Below are 16,744 nucleotides of genomic sequence, written 5' to 3'. Positions count from 1 at the left end.
GGTACATGTGAAGAATATGCAGGATTATTGCATATGTACATACATGGCAATGTGGCTTGCTGCCTCCGTCCGCATCACCTATATCTAGCATTTCTCCCCATGTTATTCCTCCCCAAATCCCTACCCGCTACTGTCCCTCCCCTAGCTCCCCACAATAGACCTCAGTGTGTGATGCTCCCCTCCCTGTGTCCATGTGTTCTCATTGTTCAACACCCACCTATGAGTGAGAATATGTGGTGTTTGATTTTCTGTTCTTGTGTCAGTTTGCTGAGAATGATGGTTCCCAGGTTCATCCATGTCCCTACAAAGGACATGAACTCATCGTTTTTTATGGCTGCATTTTTATGGCTGCATAGTGTTCCATGGTGTGTATGTGCCATATTTTCCCTGTCTAGTCTATCATCGATGGGCATTTGGTTTGGTTTCAGGTCTTTGCTGTTGTGAACAGTGCCACAATGAACGTACATGTGCCTGTGTCTTTGTAATAGAACAATTTATAATCTTTTGGATATATACCCAATAATGGGATTGCTGGGTCAAATGGAATTTCTTTTTTTTTTTTTTTAATAGAGACACGGTTTCACCATGTTGGCCAGACTGGTCTCGAACTCCTGACCTCAGGTGATCTGCCTGCCTTGGCCTCCCAAAGTGCTGGGATTACAGGCGTGAGCCACCACGCCTGGTGGAATTTCTATTTCTAGATCCTTGAGGAATTGCCACACTGTCTTTCACAATAGTTGAACTAATTTACACTCCCACCAACAGTGTAAAAGAGTTCCTATTTCTCCACATCCTCTCCAGCATCTGTTGTCTTCAGATTTTTTAATGATCGCCATTCTAACTGGTGTGAGACGGTATCTCAATGCAGTTTTGCTTTGCATTTCTCTAATGACCAGTGATGATGAGCATTTTTTCATATGTTTGTTGCCCTCATATATGTCTTCTTTTGAAAAAAGTGCCGGTTCATATCCTGTGCCCACTTTTGAGGTTTGTTTGTTTTTTTCTTGTAAATCTGTTTTAATTCTTTATAGATTCTGGATATTAGCCCTTTGTCAGATGGGTAGATTGCAAAAATTTCTTCCCATTCTGTTGGTTGCCGGTTCACTCTAATGATTGTTTCTTTTGCTGTGCAGAAGCTCTGGAGTTTAAATAGATCCCATTTGTCTATTTTGGCTTTTGTTGCCATTGCTTTTGGTGTTTTAGTCATCAAGTCCTTGCCTATGCCTATGTCCTGAATGATTTTGCCTAGGTTTTCTTCTAGGGTATTTATGGTGTTAGGTCTTATGTTTAAGTCTTTAATCACAGATGGATATGAAGTCATTTTCAAAGAAATAAAGGCATTGATTTCTTTGGGGTCTTGTCAACAACGGTTCAAAGTGTGCAATGTCAGGAGAAGGTAAACACTTAGTCTTCTAGGAAAAGATGATGAACTTAGTGATGGGAATTGAGGCGATTTTCCATATAGCCATGAATTAATGAAATTTCAGCTTGGGCGAGGGGCCTCACTTGCACAGGCCCCCAGTAATGCTGGGGGTTAGTTCCTGGTGAGAAAGGGAGGGCGGATTACAATCAGGAAGTGTTTCTCTGTAAGTATTTCTGGTAAAGTGTTTAATCTCAGAAGAAAAGGACGTAGATCTCCGTGGCTTCAGTAATTTGCTGTGATTTATTTCTCTTTCCATATATTTATTTTCATACCATCTTTTATGTTTATATGTTCTTTTCCTTAAAGAGAGTGCCTAAAATTATATAAACTTTAGGCCTCACATAAAATCTGGCTCCACCATTATTTAAGAATAAATAATTTTTAATTTCAATTTATGTACTAGTCTCAGGTCCTCATTTCCTTCATTAGTGGCTCCCATATTACATTATAACATTCAGCCAAGCTATGGATTGAAAATTTAGAGGGGTGTGTGTGTGTGTGTGTGTGTGTGTGTGTGTGAGTGTTGGCAGGGAATCAGTGATATTAGGGCTTTGAAGGCAGGGCTGTCTCCTACTAGAAATTAGACTGTTATATTTTTTTCCTCACTAAAACATTGACATGTCCTAAACTGGCAGTATGTTTGTGGTTCTTCAAAGTTATGGACACAGACTGATACTTCAAAGAAACCACCACCTCTACCCACCCTGTCCCAGGAACTGCCAGACCGAGAGATGCTGTTAGAAGAAGCTTGTCACTGAATCTCCTCTAAGGATATAGTTGAGTACATTATTCAACATTTCACTCTTTTACCGGAAGGCTCTCCAAAGAATTTTTCTGGTCTTAGTTCCAGGAATGGTTGTACTTCTTTTGGGCCACTGGCCTTTCAATGTTATCAACTATGTGAATTGTATAACCAGCCACAGTTCTCACTCTGAGTTGTTTACTAGGAAGCCCAAAGTTAAATCTGCAGCCAGCCAGGTCATGCCTAGTCATTATGATATGCTTTTGTAGTCACGTTCCTGACTCCATTTTATTCCTTTATTTCTAATTATTATTCATGGTATGTTGTTACATTTTACATATCCTTTCCCAAGAGAGCAAGGATATGATTTAATAAACCATTCTTTTTTTTTTTTTTGAGACAGAGTCTTGCACTGTCATCCAGGCTGGAGTGCAGTGGCACAATCGTAGCTTACTGCAACCTCCGCCTCCCAGGTTCAAGCGATTCTCCTTGCTTCAGCCCCAGAAGTAGCTCAGATTACATGCATCTGCCCCCACGTCTGGCTAATTTTTTTGTGTTTTTAGTAGAGATGGGGTTTCACTATGTTGGCCAGGCTAACCTCATCATCTGCCCAACTCAGCCTCCCAGAGTGCTGGGGTTACAGGCGTGAGCCACTGCCCCCAGCCTAATAAACCATTCTTCTGTTTTGTTTGTTTGTTTGTTTTTTGTTTTTAGGAAATGGGGTTTCACCATGTTGGCCAAGCTGGTCTTGAACTCCTGACCTCAAGCAATCACCTGCTTCGGCCTCCCAAATTGTTGGGATTACAGGCGTGAGCCACTGCGCCTGACCTAAACCATTCTTTTATTTTCATTTTTTAACTTTCTTTATTTTTTTTTTTAAAGACGGGGTTTCACCATGTTGGTCAGGCTGGTCTTGAACTCCCGACCTCAGGTGATCCGCCCGCCTTGGCCTCCAAAGTGCTTGGATTACAGGCGTGAGCCACTACGCCTGGCCCTAAACCATTCTTAAAGGCTTTCTGGGTATAGTTTATCATGGGTAACTGGATTTGTAGCAAAAAATCTTTGTATACCACACCAAAAAAAAATGATTTTGAAAGAAGGTGACTGCCTAGTTTGAGACCAGCCTGGCCAACATGGCAAAACCCTGTCACTACCAAAAATACAAAAATTGGCCAGGCATGGTGTCTTGGGTCTATAATCCCAGCTACTCAGAGGGTGAAGCAGGAAAATCACTGGAACCCGGGCAGCCGAGGTTGCAGTGAGCCCAGATCACGCCCCTGCACTCCAGGCTGGATGACAGAGCGAGACTTCGTCTCAAAAAAAAAAAGAAAAGAAAGGTGACTGTGACCTGATGTTATTCTCCTGTTCCTTCCCACTTACCTTGTTCACACTCATATTTCTGCCTGTTCACTGGGAGTGTCAAGTGTGCCAGCATTCTGTCACTTAACCTCAGAGAATATTAATAATGACAACTGTTTCTAACCCATCTTTGCCACACTCAGAATCTACTCCACCCACATCTCTCCCTACCCTCATTTCTAATAAGGCCTTGATGCTCTAAGGGCACCTACAAGATCCCAGTTGCACTCGGGATATCAATCCCATGCACCCAGGGGCAGAGGGACACAAATGAAGTTTCAGGGAAGGTTCTCAAGTCTGGAAGAGTGTGAAGGCACTCTGGCCCTAGCAATGGCATCTCAAGTAATTCAGACAGGGAAGCGATCTGACCATGGGAGGGGAGGCTCAAACCCTCTGGATGCACTTCAAGACTTGAGCTACGTTTGTGAGCACAGGAGATCTCCTGGAAGAAGCAGGCCAGGACAGATGTGAGGGCGGGGAAAGCAGCAGCCTAGCAGAGGAAGGAGTCTCTGGGTTAACCCCCGGTCAAGCCAGTCTTCCTCTGGACGGTCCGACCTCCCTAGCCCCCATCTCAAACTTCTCATTAGTCAAGATTTCAGATTCCAGTAAGAGTGAGAACAGTCTCACCATGACCTCTGAATTTCTTGCTCCAATGTCCTTTTGCCCTGTGCCCCTATCACATAAGTGTTCAGCGCCCAAACGGCCTTCAGAGCATAATGCACCCCCTTCAGCAGCACTCTCCTAGAAGTCTTCTCATTGATACTGCTGATCCTCTTTCTTTATTTCAATCAGAGATCCCTTTCTTGGATATCTTTCTCCTGTTTTCCAAAAGAGGGGGCAGGTTGGCTGTGGGTAAATGTGAGATTCCATATAAACGAGAATGATCTTTTTATTTCCACCCACAAATTGAGATGACTACTACTGAGTTATATCACCTAAAAAGAAAGCAAACATTCATTTCAAAATACTTTAAGGCCTGGAGCAGTGGCTCATGCCTGTAATCCCAGCACTTTGGGAGGCTCAGGTGGGTGGATCACTTGAGGTCAGGAGTTTGAGACCAGCCTGGCCAACATGATGAAATCCTATCTCTGCTAAAAATACAAAAATTAGCTGGGCATGGTGGTGAGTGCTTGTAATCAGCTACTTAGGAGGCTGAGGCATGAGAATCGCTTAAACCTGGCAGGTGGAGGTTGCAGTGAGCCGAGATTGCGCCAATGCACTCCAGCCTGGGTGACAGAGAGAGAACTCTATCTCAAAAATAAGATAAAAAAAACCAACCTTTAAGACCTAGATGGAAGGAGATAGTGAACTGGCACATTAGAGATCAATACACTGAATCTGCCTGCTAGAATGTAAGCTGTATAGGGGTTGGGAGGTTTTCTATTTTATTAACTGCTATGTGTCCCCAGAAGCTGGCCCATCATAGGCGTTCAGTAGAGATGTGTTGCTGTGTTAATTTTTGGTACAAATGTGTCTGTATTCATGATTTAAAATGAATGTCTTTGTCCTTTTAAGATGCTACAGCAAAATACTATAGATGGAGTAATTTATAAAAATCAGAAATTTACATCTTACAGTTCTGAAGGCTGTGGAGTCCAAAATCAAAGCACCAGCAGATTCAGTGTCTGGGTGAGGGCTCATTTCCCAGTTCACAGAAATGGCGCCTTCTCATTGCGTCCTCACATGGGGAAAGGCAAGGCAGTTAGCTCTCTGGGTCCCCTTCTATCAGGGCACTAATCCCGTGAGGGCAGAGCCTTCATGGCCTACTCACCTTCCAAAAGGCCCGGTCTTCTAATACCATTGCCTTGGGGGTTAGGATTTCAGCATAGGAATTTAGGGAAACGCACTCAGACCATAGCACTGAACAAAGTCTCACAGAAGCTGAGGCTTTCTTTCTTCATCTCTCATGCCCTTAGAAGACACATCATGTTGGCTTGCAATTTTTAAAGGAAGAGATGAAGGAGGAAAAAAGAAAGGAAGTCTAGTATTTAGATTTCCTCATTTATACATGCACATCACAGGCCAGGCATGGTGGCTCACACCTATAATCCCAGCATTTTGGGAAGCCAAGGTAGGCAGATCACGAGATCAGGAGATTGAAACCACCCTGGCTAACATGGTGAAACTCCATCTCTACTAAAAATACAGAAAATTACCCGGGCATGGTGGCACACACCTGTAATCCCAGCTACTCTGGAGGCTGAGGCAGGAGAATCGCTTGAGCCTGGGAGGTGGAGGTTGCAGTGAGCCAAGATCACGCCACTGCACTCCAGCCTGGGTGACAGAGTAAGACTCTGTCTCAAAAATAAAATAAAATAATAATATATGCACATCACTTTTATACACCTGTGCTTAGTGAAAATGTTGAACTCCACAACTGAGGTGGTAGAAATCAAGTTATGACTATGGCAGACACCATTTATTACCTCCCACATTCATTCATTTGCTTACATTTTTTTTTCTTGAGTCAGAGTCTTGCTCTGCCACCTAGGCTGGAGTGCAGCAGCACAATCTCAGCTCACCTCAACCTCCACCTCCTGGGTTCAAGTGATTCTCCTGTGTCAGCCTCCTGAGTAGCTGGGAATATAGGTGCATGCCCACCACACTGGGCTAATGTTTGTATTTTTAGTAGAGACGGGGTTTCACCATATTAGCCAGGCTGGTCTCAAACTCCTGAACTCAGGTGATCTGCCCACCACAAGTTCATTACAGGTGTGAGCCACTGCACCCATCCCTCCACATTTTTCTTTGCTAGCAAAAATCCTAGTTTTGTTCAAGAATTAGATAACTGTGTGTTTTAGAAATATTGAGCCCTTTACTTTTTTTTTTGGAAATGGATTCTCATTCTGTCACCCAGGCTGGAGTGTAGTGGCTCGATCTTGGTCTTGGCTCACTGCCACCTCCACCTCCCAGGTTCAAGCGATTCTCTTGCCTCAGCCTCCCGAGTAGCTGGGATTACAGACATGTGCCACCACACTGGCTAGCTTTTGTATTTTTAGTAGAGATGGGGTTTCACCATGTTGGCCAGGCTGGTCTTAAACTCCTGATCTCAGGTAATCCACCCACCTCAGCCTCCCAAAGTGCTGGGATTACAGGCATGAGCCACTGTGCCCAGCCCCCTTTTCTATCTAGAGATGAATTCTCATTAGTCTAGGCCTAATCATGGTATTCCATACTTCTTACCAAGGCTAGAAGAGATATGTGTAGTAACTCAGAAAGGGGGTCTGTAGGGAACTTCTGGAATCATTTTCATCACATCATGTTACAATGGGACATGAAGAAAAGGACAGTCTTCCCCTCTTCCAGTCTTAGCACATGATGAACTACTGAAGCCCCAGTGAGTACATGGGGTGTGAACCTAAGAATAAGCTGCAAATGGCAGAGCAGAAGAGTGGAGAGAACCTGGTTTTCGAGCTCATCTTTGAGCCACTGAATTAATCAGCTCCAGAATCTCCTGTCTTCTAAAATCGTAATGAGAGGTATCACAAATTTCTAAATTTAAACTACATTTAAATTACATTTAAAAAAAATTTTTGGCTGGGCGTGGTGGCTCACACCTGTAATCCCAGCACTTTAGGAGGCCAAGCGGGGCAGATCACAAGGTCAAGAGATTGAGACCATCCTGGCCAACATAGTGAAACCTCATCTCTACTAAAATATAAAAATTAGCTGGGCATGGTGGCACATACCTGTAGCCCCAGCTTCTTGGGAGGCTAAGGCAGGAGAATTGCTTGAACCCAGGAGGCAGAGGTTGCAGGGAGCCAAGATTGTGCCACTGCACTTCAGCCTGGTGCCTGGCGACAGTGCAAAACTCTGTCTCAAAAAAAAAAAAAAAAAAATTCTAAACTTAAACTACATTTAAATTACAATTAAAAAACATTTAATCATGTTTTCTGTTACTTGCCTCAAAGCATATCCGTTGGTACAAAGGCATGAAAACAAAAAGCACAATACTCAGTACTCACCCTGGTGAGAAGAGCTAAGCATATGCACCTTGGGAACAATTAAGGCTCCCAACAAGGCCAAGTAGCACCAACTTAAGTTTCATAAATACCGCTCTTGACAATTTACCATTTTCATTACGATTCATCTGCCTAAATTTATATATGTTATCCAGTCATTTCCCTTAAGTAATTTTATACTCACGACCTTTGTTTTTTTCTTTTTGGCAGTTGATTGTACTCTAGAACAGAGATCAACCAACTGTTTCTATAAAGGCCATATAATAAATATTTCAAGCTCAATAGGTTTCTGTCCCAACTACTTAACTCTATCACTACAACACAAAAGTAACCATAGCAAATACATAAATGGGCTGGGCATGGTGGCTCATGCCTGTAGTCACAGCACTTTGGGAGGCCAAGGCAGGTGGATCACCTGAGGTTAGGAGTTCGAGATCAGCCTGGCCAACATGGCGAAACCCATCTCTACTAAAATTACAAAAATTGGTCGGGTGTGGTGGCATGTGCCTGTAGTCCCAGCTGCTCAGGAGGCTGAGGCAGGAGAATCACTGGAATCCAGGAGGCAGAGGTTGCAGTGAGTTGACATTATGCCACTGCACTCTAGGCTGGGTGACAGAGCAAGACTCAGTCTCAAAAAAGAAAAGAAAAGAAAAAGAAAATACTTAAATGAAGGAATGTGGTTATGCTCCAATCAAATTTTATTTATAAATACTAAAATTTGAATTTCATATCAACTTTATATGTTAAATATTACCTTTTATCATTTTCAATAATTTAAAAATAAAAAAACCACAAATGAGTACATGTAAAATTGAGGCAGTCTGAATACGAATTGGGTTTACGTAACTGTCAGTTTCCTGGATTACAGGCTGGTGCCACCACACCTGGCTAATTTTTGTCTTTTTAGTAGAGACAGGGTTTCCCCATGTTAGGCAGACTGGTCTCAAACTCCTGACCTCAGGTGATCCGCCTGCCTCGGCCTCCCAAAGTACTGGGATTACAAGCGTGAGCCACCACAGTTGGCAGGTTGTGTATTATATTGTATAATTTTATAAGCTGTTACCATTGGGAAAAACTGAGTAAAGAACACATGGAATCTTTCTGTATTACTTCTTTTTTATTGTGGTAAAATATACATAACATTAAATTTATCATTTTAACTTTTTTTTTTTTTTTTTTAAAGATGGCCATCATGGCCAGGCTGGTCTTGAACTCCTGACCTCAGGTAATCCACCCACCTCGGCCTCCCAAAGTGCTGGGATTACAGGCGTGAGCCACCGTGCCTGGCCTTTTTTTTTTTTATTTTTATTTTTTTTGAGACGGAGTCTCACTCTGCTGTTGCCCAGGCTGGAATGCAGTGGCATGATCTCGGCTCACCGCAATCTCTACCTCCCACATTCAAGTGATTCTCCCGCCTCAGCCTCTTGAGTAGCTGGGATTACTGGCATGTGCCACCACACCCAGCTAATTTTTGTATATTTTTTAGTAGAGACAGGGTTTCACCATGTTGGTCTGGTTGGTCTCAAACTCCTTACCTTGTGATCCACCCACCTCAGCCTCCCAAAGTGCTGGGATTACAGGCCTGCGCCTTCTTATGCAGCTGGACATTTTATAAAATTTATAATCCAGTGGCCACCATGCCCGGCTTTATTTATTTATTTATTTATTTGAGATGGAGTTTCGCTCTTGTTGCCAGGAGGGAGTGCAATGGAGTGATCTTGGCTTACTGCAACCTCCGCCTCCTGAGTTCAAGTGATTCTCCTGCCTCAGCCTCCTAAGTAGCTGTGCCTACAGGCACGCACCACCACGCCCAGCTAATTTTTGTTATTTAGTAAAGATGGGTTTTCACCATTTTGGCCAGGATGGTCTTCATCTCTTGACCTCGTGATCCACCCACCTCGGCCTCCCAAAGTGCTGGGATTACAGGCCTGTGCCTTCTTACCCAGCCAGACATTTTGTAAAATTTATAATCCAGTGGCAGTAAATATATTCGCATTATTATGCAACCATCACCACCATCCATCTTCAGAACTTTTACATCACCTCAAAATGAAACTCTGTATCCATTAAATAATAACTCCTCGTTATTCCCTTCTACAGCCCCTTTTCAGTCTCTGTGAATTTGACTACTCTAGGCACTTCACAGAAGTAGAATCACACAATATTTGTCCTTTTGTTTCAGATTTATTTCGCTTAGCATAATGTATTCAAGATTCATCCATGTTGTAATATGTATAGAAATTTCATTCTCTTTAAGGCTGAATAATATTCCATTGTATGTATATACCATATTTTATTTTTCTATTCATTTATTGATGACATTTCAGTTGTTTCCACTTTTTGGGTATTGTGAATAATACTCTTAGAAACATTGCTGTATAAATATCTATTCAAGTTCCTTTTTTTTTTTTTTTTTTTTTTAGTCTTGCTCTATCATCATTGCTGGTAGATTTTTTTTTTTTTTTTTTTTTTTTTTTTTTTTGATATGGAGTCTTGCTCTATCACTCAGACTGGAGTGCAGTGGTGCAATCTTGGCTCACTGCAACCTCTTCCTCCCAGGTTTAAGCAATTCTCCTGCTCCCCAGTAGCTGGGATTACAGGTGTCCACTATCATGCCTGGCTAAGTTTTATATTTTTAGTAGAGATGGGGTTTCACCATGTTTGTGAGGCTGGTCTTGAACTCCTGACTTCAGGTGATCTACCCACTTCAGCCTCCCAAAAATGGTAGGATTACAGATGTGAGCCACCATGCCCGGCTCAAGTCCCTACTTTCAGTTCTTTTGGATAGAAGTGGAATTGCTGGATCATATGGTAATTCTATGTTTAATTTTTGGAGGAAATATGGAACTGTTTTCCAGAGCAGCTGCACCATTTTACATACCCACCAGCAGGCCACAAGAGTTCCCATTTCTTCACATTCTCATCAACCTTTGTTACTTTTGGTAACAGCCACCCTAATGGATGTGAAGTGGTTTTGATTTGCCTTTCTCTAATGATTCTTTGTGTTTATCATCTGTTCGTTTGTTTATTGGCCATTAGTGTATCTTCTTTGGGGAATTGTTTATTCAAGTCCTTTATCCATATTTTAACACGGTTTTTTGGCTTTTGTTATTGATTTATAAGTGTTCTTTATATATTTTGGATATTAACTCCTTATCCGATAAATTGTTTGTAAATATTTTCTCCCATTCTGTGAATTACTTATTCACTCTGTTGATGGTGTCCTTTGATGCACAAAATTTTTAATTTTAATGAAGTGTATTTTATCTGGGTTTCTTTTCTGTAATGCATCTTCTGTAACTTCAAGTGAATTTAGAATTACCTCAAATTTAAAAGTTTAATTAAAAAAATGTAAATATCATTCTAAGTTCATGGGTCATACAAAATGAGTGTCATTTGGACCACAAGTCATTGTCTGCCAGCTCATTCTGCAGAATAGAAAAAACTTGTTGCAGCTGCCTCCTTGGTATTCAAAAACTCTATCCAATTTCTCACCCTTCTCTTAACTGAAACTCTGGGGCTCAAGAAATTGAAATTTCTCCACCACATATATTGCTATATAAGTGAATATATGTATGCACATGGTTCTACCTTGTATGTTCCAAAAATCAAAGAACTAACAAAAAAAGGAGCTACAATTCCGCATTTGACTTTAAGAATCCAACACCCCAGGTTTTCAAATGCCCCTTAAGAACTTTGCTTGTAACATATATTTATGCTTTGTTGCATTGTGGTGGAGGAGTTTAGGATTGGCACCTTTGCAGTCAGCTATCCAACCTCTCTCCTCTCCTGGGAATTGTTCCTCCACACCCTTACACAAATTGTCAGCAGCTTGGCCTCCCGTCACCGCCCAATGCTTACAAGCGCTTAACCATAAGAAAGTCCTGATATCGGGATGGACATGGTAGCTCACGGCTGTAATCCTAGCACTTTGGGAGGCCAAGGCAGGTGGATCACTTGAGGTCAGGAGTTTGAAACCAGCCTGGCCAACATGGTGAAACCCCACCTCTACTAATAATACAAAAATCAGCCAGGTGTGGTGGCATGCCTCTTGTCTGTAATCCCAGCTACTCAGGAGGCTGAGGCAGGAGGATCACTTGAACCTGGAAGATGGAGGTTGCAGTGAGCCCAGATTGTGCCACCACATTCCAGCCTGAGCAACAAAGCGAGACCCCAAGGGAAGGGAAGGAGAGGGGAGGGGAGAGAAGAGGAGACAGAAAAGAAAGTCCTGGATTTTTTTTTCATGTTATTTAATTTCCCTTAATGTCACATAAATTCTTTTTTTTATATGGAGTATTTTATAATTTGTATTTGAGAAGAAGTGATTCATTCTTGTTTCTACTAGAAATATTATTATATGAAAGACATCAGTGCAAAACCTTCATTGGGGTATATGGGACATTAAAAGAGAACATCTCAAAGGTTATAGCCCCATCCCAAGCCCCATCAGGAATTCTCCCAGACAACTCAATGGCCGCCCTGGGCATACTTGCCTCTCCAGTCTACTCTCCACACTGCAGCCAGGTTGATCTTTTTAAAAGGTGCATCTAATTATGTCACCCTCTTGCCTAAAAGATTTTATTGGTTTCTCACCATTCTCAGAATGAAAACCAAAATCCCTATCACAGCCCACAAAGCCCAGCCCGCAGCTTCATCTCGTTGCCTCCAGGTAAGCATCGAGCCGAGCCATATGCCATGTCTCCTCGGCTCCTCAGAGTTGTCACGCTCCTGCAGGTGGTCCTCTCTGCCTGAATCCTCTGTATCTACCTCAACGCTCCCTGCCTACTTCTCTTGAGTAAATACCTTGCAGTGAGATTGTTATGTTACATGCTTTGTATATGCTTAACTTCATAAGAAACTGCTGTCAATCAAGAAAAATGATGAGACCAGTCTCAATCATTTTAGGAGGTTTATTTGCCAAAGTTAAGAATGCACACCTGGGAGACAGGTCTATGCCTTTCTCTGAAGATGATTTTGAGGACTCCAAATTTAAAGGGGAAAGGGCAGGATATTGAGAAGTACACAATTTTCATGTAAGAGGAGAATAGGCAAAAATAACCATTCATGCCTTTGTCTGATTCAGTGAATCTGCATTTTTTACATAAGATGATATAGACAAATGGGGCAGAGGAAAAATGCAGGGAATCTGCATTTTGTGTTTGTTTTTTGAGATGGAGTCTTGTTCTGTCGCCAGCCTGGAGTGCAGTGGTGCGATCACAGCTCACTGCAACCTCCACCTTCCAGGTTAAAGTGATTCTCTTGCTTCAGCCTACCAGGTAGCTGGGACTACAGGCGCGCACCACCACGTCCAGCTAATTTTTGTATTTTGAGTAGAAATGGGGTTTCACCATGCTGGCCAGGATGGTCTCGATCTCTTGACCTCATGATCCGCCCACCTTGGCCTCCGAAAGTGCTGGAATTACAGCGCCACCATGCTGGGTCGGGAATCTGCATTTTACAAAAGACAACAAAGACAAAAATGGGGCAGGGGAACAATCAGATAAGCATGTGTGTCTGGTGGGCCAGGGGTGACTGCATCCATAAACATAAGCTATCAATTTACATTGCCATGGTGAAAGTTTAACAGAAACACCTTAGGAGAAGATCTCGAAGTTCACTAAGAATTTCCTTGTGGGCAAAATATGGGGAGGCATGTAGCTTTTCATCTTGCAGTCATCTTATTTAGGAACCAAAAATGGGAAGGCAGGTTTGTGTGGCCCAGTCCCAGCTTGACTTTTCCCTTTGGCTTAATGAGTTTGGGATCCCAAGATTTCATTTCCTTTCACAATTGCCAAATTGTTTTACAGAGTGGCTGTACCATTTTACGTTCCCATCAGCAATGTAGGAAAGTTCTTACAAATATCAAGTGCTCCAAATACCACTTGATATTGGTAGCTTCATTATATGCTACTTTCATTTTATTTATTTATTTATTATTTATTTATTTATTTTTTGGAGACGGAGTTTCGCTCTTGTTACCCAGGCTGGAGTGCAATGGCGTGATCTTGGCTCACTGCAACCTCCGCCTCCTGGGTTCAGGCAATTCTCCTGCCTCAGCCTCCTGAGTAGCTGGGATTACAGGCACGCGCCACCATGCCCAGCTAATGTTTTGTAGTTTTTTAGTAGAGACGGGGTTTCACCATGTTGACCAGGATGGTCTCGATCTCTTGACCTCGTGATCCACCCGCCTCAGCCTCCCAAAGTGCTGGGATTACAAGCGTGAGCCACCGCGCCCAGCCTTATTTATTTATTTTTAAGACAGAATTTTGCTCTTGTTGCCCAGGCTAGAGCGCAATGGCATGATCGTGGTTCACTGCAACCTCTGCTTCCTGGGTTCACGCAATTCTCCTGCCTCAGCCTCCAGAGTAGCTGGGATTACCGGCATGCGCCACCACACCTGACTAATTTTGTATTTTTAGTAGAGACAAGGTTTCTCCATGTTGGTCAGGCTGGTCTCAAACTCCTGTCCTCAGGTGATCTGCCCACCTCAGCATCCCAAAGTGCTGAGATTATAGGCGTAAACCACCGCCCCAGGCCTGTGTGCTACATTTTTAACAGAGCACAGAGCAAGTACTATCTGATTATGAGTTTCCGCCAAAGGGAGTAGAAGATGAGTAACTCCTTTGAACCGATTTCAGTGAGAGCTCTCTGGCTGAAGTTATCTCCCATTCCCTCCAGCCTTCATAGTAATAACCTTTAGCCAAGCTGCTATGAAAGCACAGGGGATTTAACGTCCTTAACCACAGAGATTGTTTTTCAGACTGAATTGATAAAAGTACAGCAGCTTCAAAGTCTTACCTTATTATCTCTACCCAGCTCAGTCTTACCCCTGACCGTGACTTCACTGTTGGAATCAAACTCGTGAGTGTGAAGGTCATATGTGTGGAACTGTCACACAGGGCACAGTCACAGAGGACTCAGACTTCCGGGAGCGGAAATACTTTTGAAGGTTGGTTAACATATTTTCCAGATCAACTGCTAGTTTAACTCTTCAGAAGACTACCATTGGATTCTTTTTTCTTTCTTTGAACACAAAACCTACATGTTGGTAAGCACTTGCAGACACGGGTACCTCTGACAATTGTAGCTTGCAATACTGCATGCACGGGTGCTAATGTCACACTAATTAAAAGACTGACATGCAAATTGCTAGAAGTGTTTTACAGTTTGCTTTTCATTTTATCAGCATACCCCAAGGAGAATGTTTTTGACTAATACAGTAAGAAAAGGCTGGCTCTGGAGCTACCCTTTGCTAAGGTAACATATTAATGAGTCACCAGAAGCTATAAATAGAACTCAGCATGAACTTCTGTCCACAGTTAAACCACTATTCCCACAAAGAGAGATGTTACTAATGATGGAACATGGCCTGCTAGCAACTATTACAACCAAGGCGGGTGAGGACACAGGGAATCACGACCTTGTGGGAATGTATGCTGTACTACGATTTGCCGAGATGTCATTACAGTGTGTGCTTTCTCTTACAGCCCATGAGGCAGTTATGTTGTTTTCCTTAAGGATCATCAATGTGCATGCCAGTCAAGTTTGTCAAATTCTCCCTTTCTCTCTCTCTCCCTCATGTTAAATTCCATACAATAACTGTCTTGGGTCAGTTATTTATAGGAGACCTCCATAACCATTTACTGGATGGATGGATAAATGGGTGGATGGATGGATGGATGGGCATGTTAAAACTATGCTTCCAGCCAGGCGCGGTGGCTCAAGCCTGTAATCCCAGCACTTTGGGAGGCCGAGGCGGGTGGATCACGAGGTCAAGAGATCGAGACCATCCTGGTCAACATGGTGAAACCCCATCTCTACTAAAAATACAAAACATTAGCTGGGCATGGTGGCACGTGCCTGTAATCCCAGTACTCAGGAGGCTGAGGCAGGAGAATTGCCTGAACCCAGGAGGCAGAGGTTGCAGTGAGCCGAGATCGCGTCATTGCACTCCAGTCTGGGTAACAAGAGCGAAACTCCGTCTCAAAAAAAAAAAAACTATGCTTCCATATAATACTCTTGAATTTTTTTTAAGACTCAGGGTTTCACTGTGTGGTCCAGCCTGGAGTAGAGTGGTGCAATCATGGCTCATTGCAGCCTCAAACACCTGGGCTCAAGTGATCCTACCACCTCAGCCTCCTAAGTGGTTGGTACTACAGGTGCACGCCCCACACACAATAATTTTTTTATTTTTGAGATGGAGTTTCACTCTTGTTGCCCAGGCTGGAGTGCAACGGTCCAATCTTGGCTCAACACAACTTCCGCCCCCCGGGTTCAAGTGATTCTCCTGCCTCAGCCTCCAGAGCAGCTGGAATTACAGGCATGCGCCACCACACCCGGCCAATTTTGTATTTTTCAGTAGAGATGGGGTTTCTCCACGTTGGTCAGGCTGTTCTCAAAGTCCTGACCTCAGGCGATCTGCCTGCCTTGGCCTCCCAAAGTGCTGGGATTATAGGCAGGAGCCACCACACTTGGTGCTGTAATTATTTTTTATTTTTTTAGAGACAAGCTCTCACTTTGTTGCCCACGCTGGTCTCAAACACCTGGCCACAAGCCATCCTCCTTCTCTGGCTTCCCAAAGTGCTAAGATTGTAAGCACACGCTACCACACCTGGCAATACTCCAGAATTTTGATCATTTATATACACAGGTCAATATATTCAAGACAATGTCATTCAAAATATGCATTTAAATGTCCTCCATCAAAAGATACCTCTGCCAACAGCCCTACTATGTTTCCTCACCCTGCCTAGCTCATTTCTTCAGGTAATACTGAGGAGAGAATAGAATGTCACCTGGAAACTGAGAAAGGGCAAACAGGTCAAGACCTTGCTATTCCCACAGTTCAGGTCCAGTTTCACACCAGCTCTAGAGGTTAGGAGACAGGAAAAGTCATGTTGAAAAAAGAGAAGTGGTCAGAAATGGTCCAGTACATGAAGTCCTACTAGAGTAGACAGAGAGAGTCTCTGTACTCTGGAACAATCTGTAAAGAACCAGGTTCCGGGGGGAGAGGTTCAGAAAGAGAAATAGAGACAGTAAACAAATCATCTTCCCTGTGAGTTTGCCTGATGGTCTCTTATTTCCCACAGCCAAGTCCTTAGTAAATGCTTCCAGTCCTGAGTCCATCTGAGAAATCGAGGGAGGTCATACCTTGGGGCAGTAACTGTCTCTTCTTACTCATGCTCGAATGCAATCTAGGCAGATGGCAGAATGTTTGAATCAATGATCTCTTCTTCACAAGTTCAGGTCAGGACTATA

Source organism: Cebus imitator, unplaced genomic scaffold (assembly GCF_001604975.1).
Source record: "Cebus imitator isolate Cc_AM_T3 unplaced genomic scaffold, Cebus_imitator-1.0 Scaffold213, whole genome shotgun sequence".
Taxonomy (NCBI): domain Eukaryota; kingdom Metazoa; phylum Chordata; class Mammalia; order Primates; family Cebidae; genus Cebus; species Cebus imitator.
Note: the sequence above shows the minus strand (reverse complement) of the source record.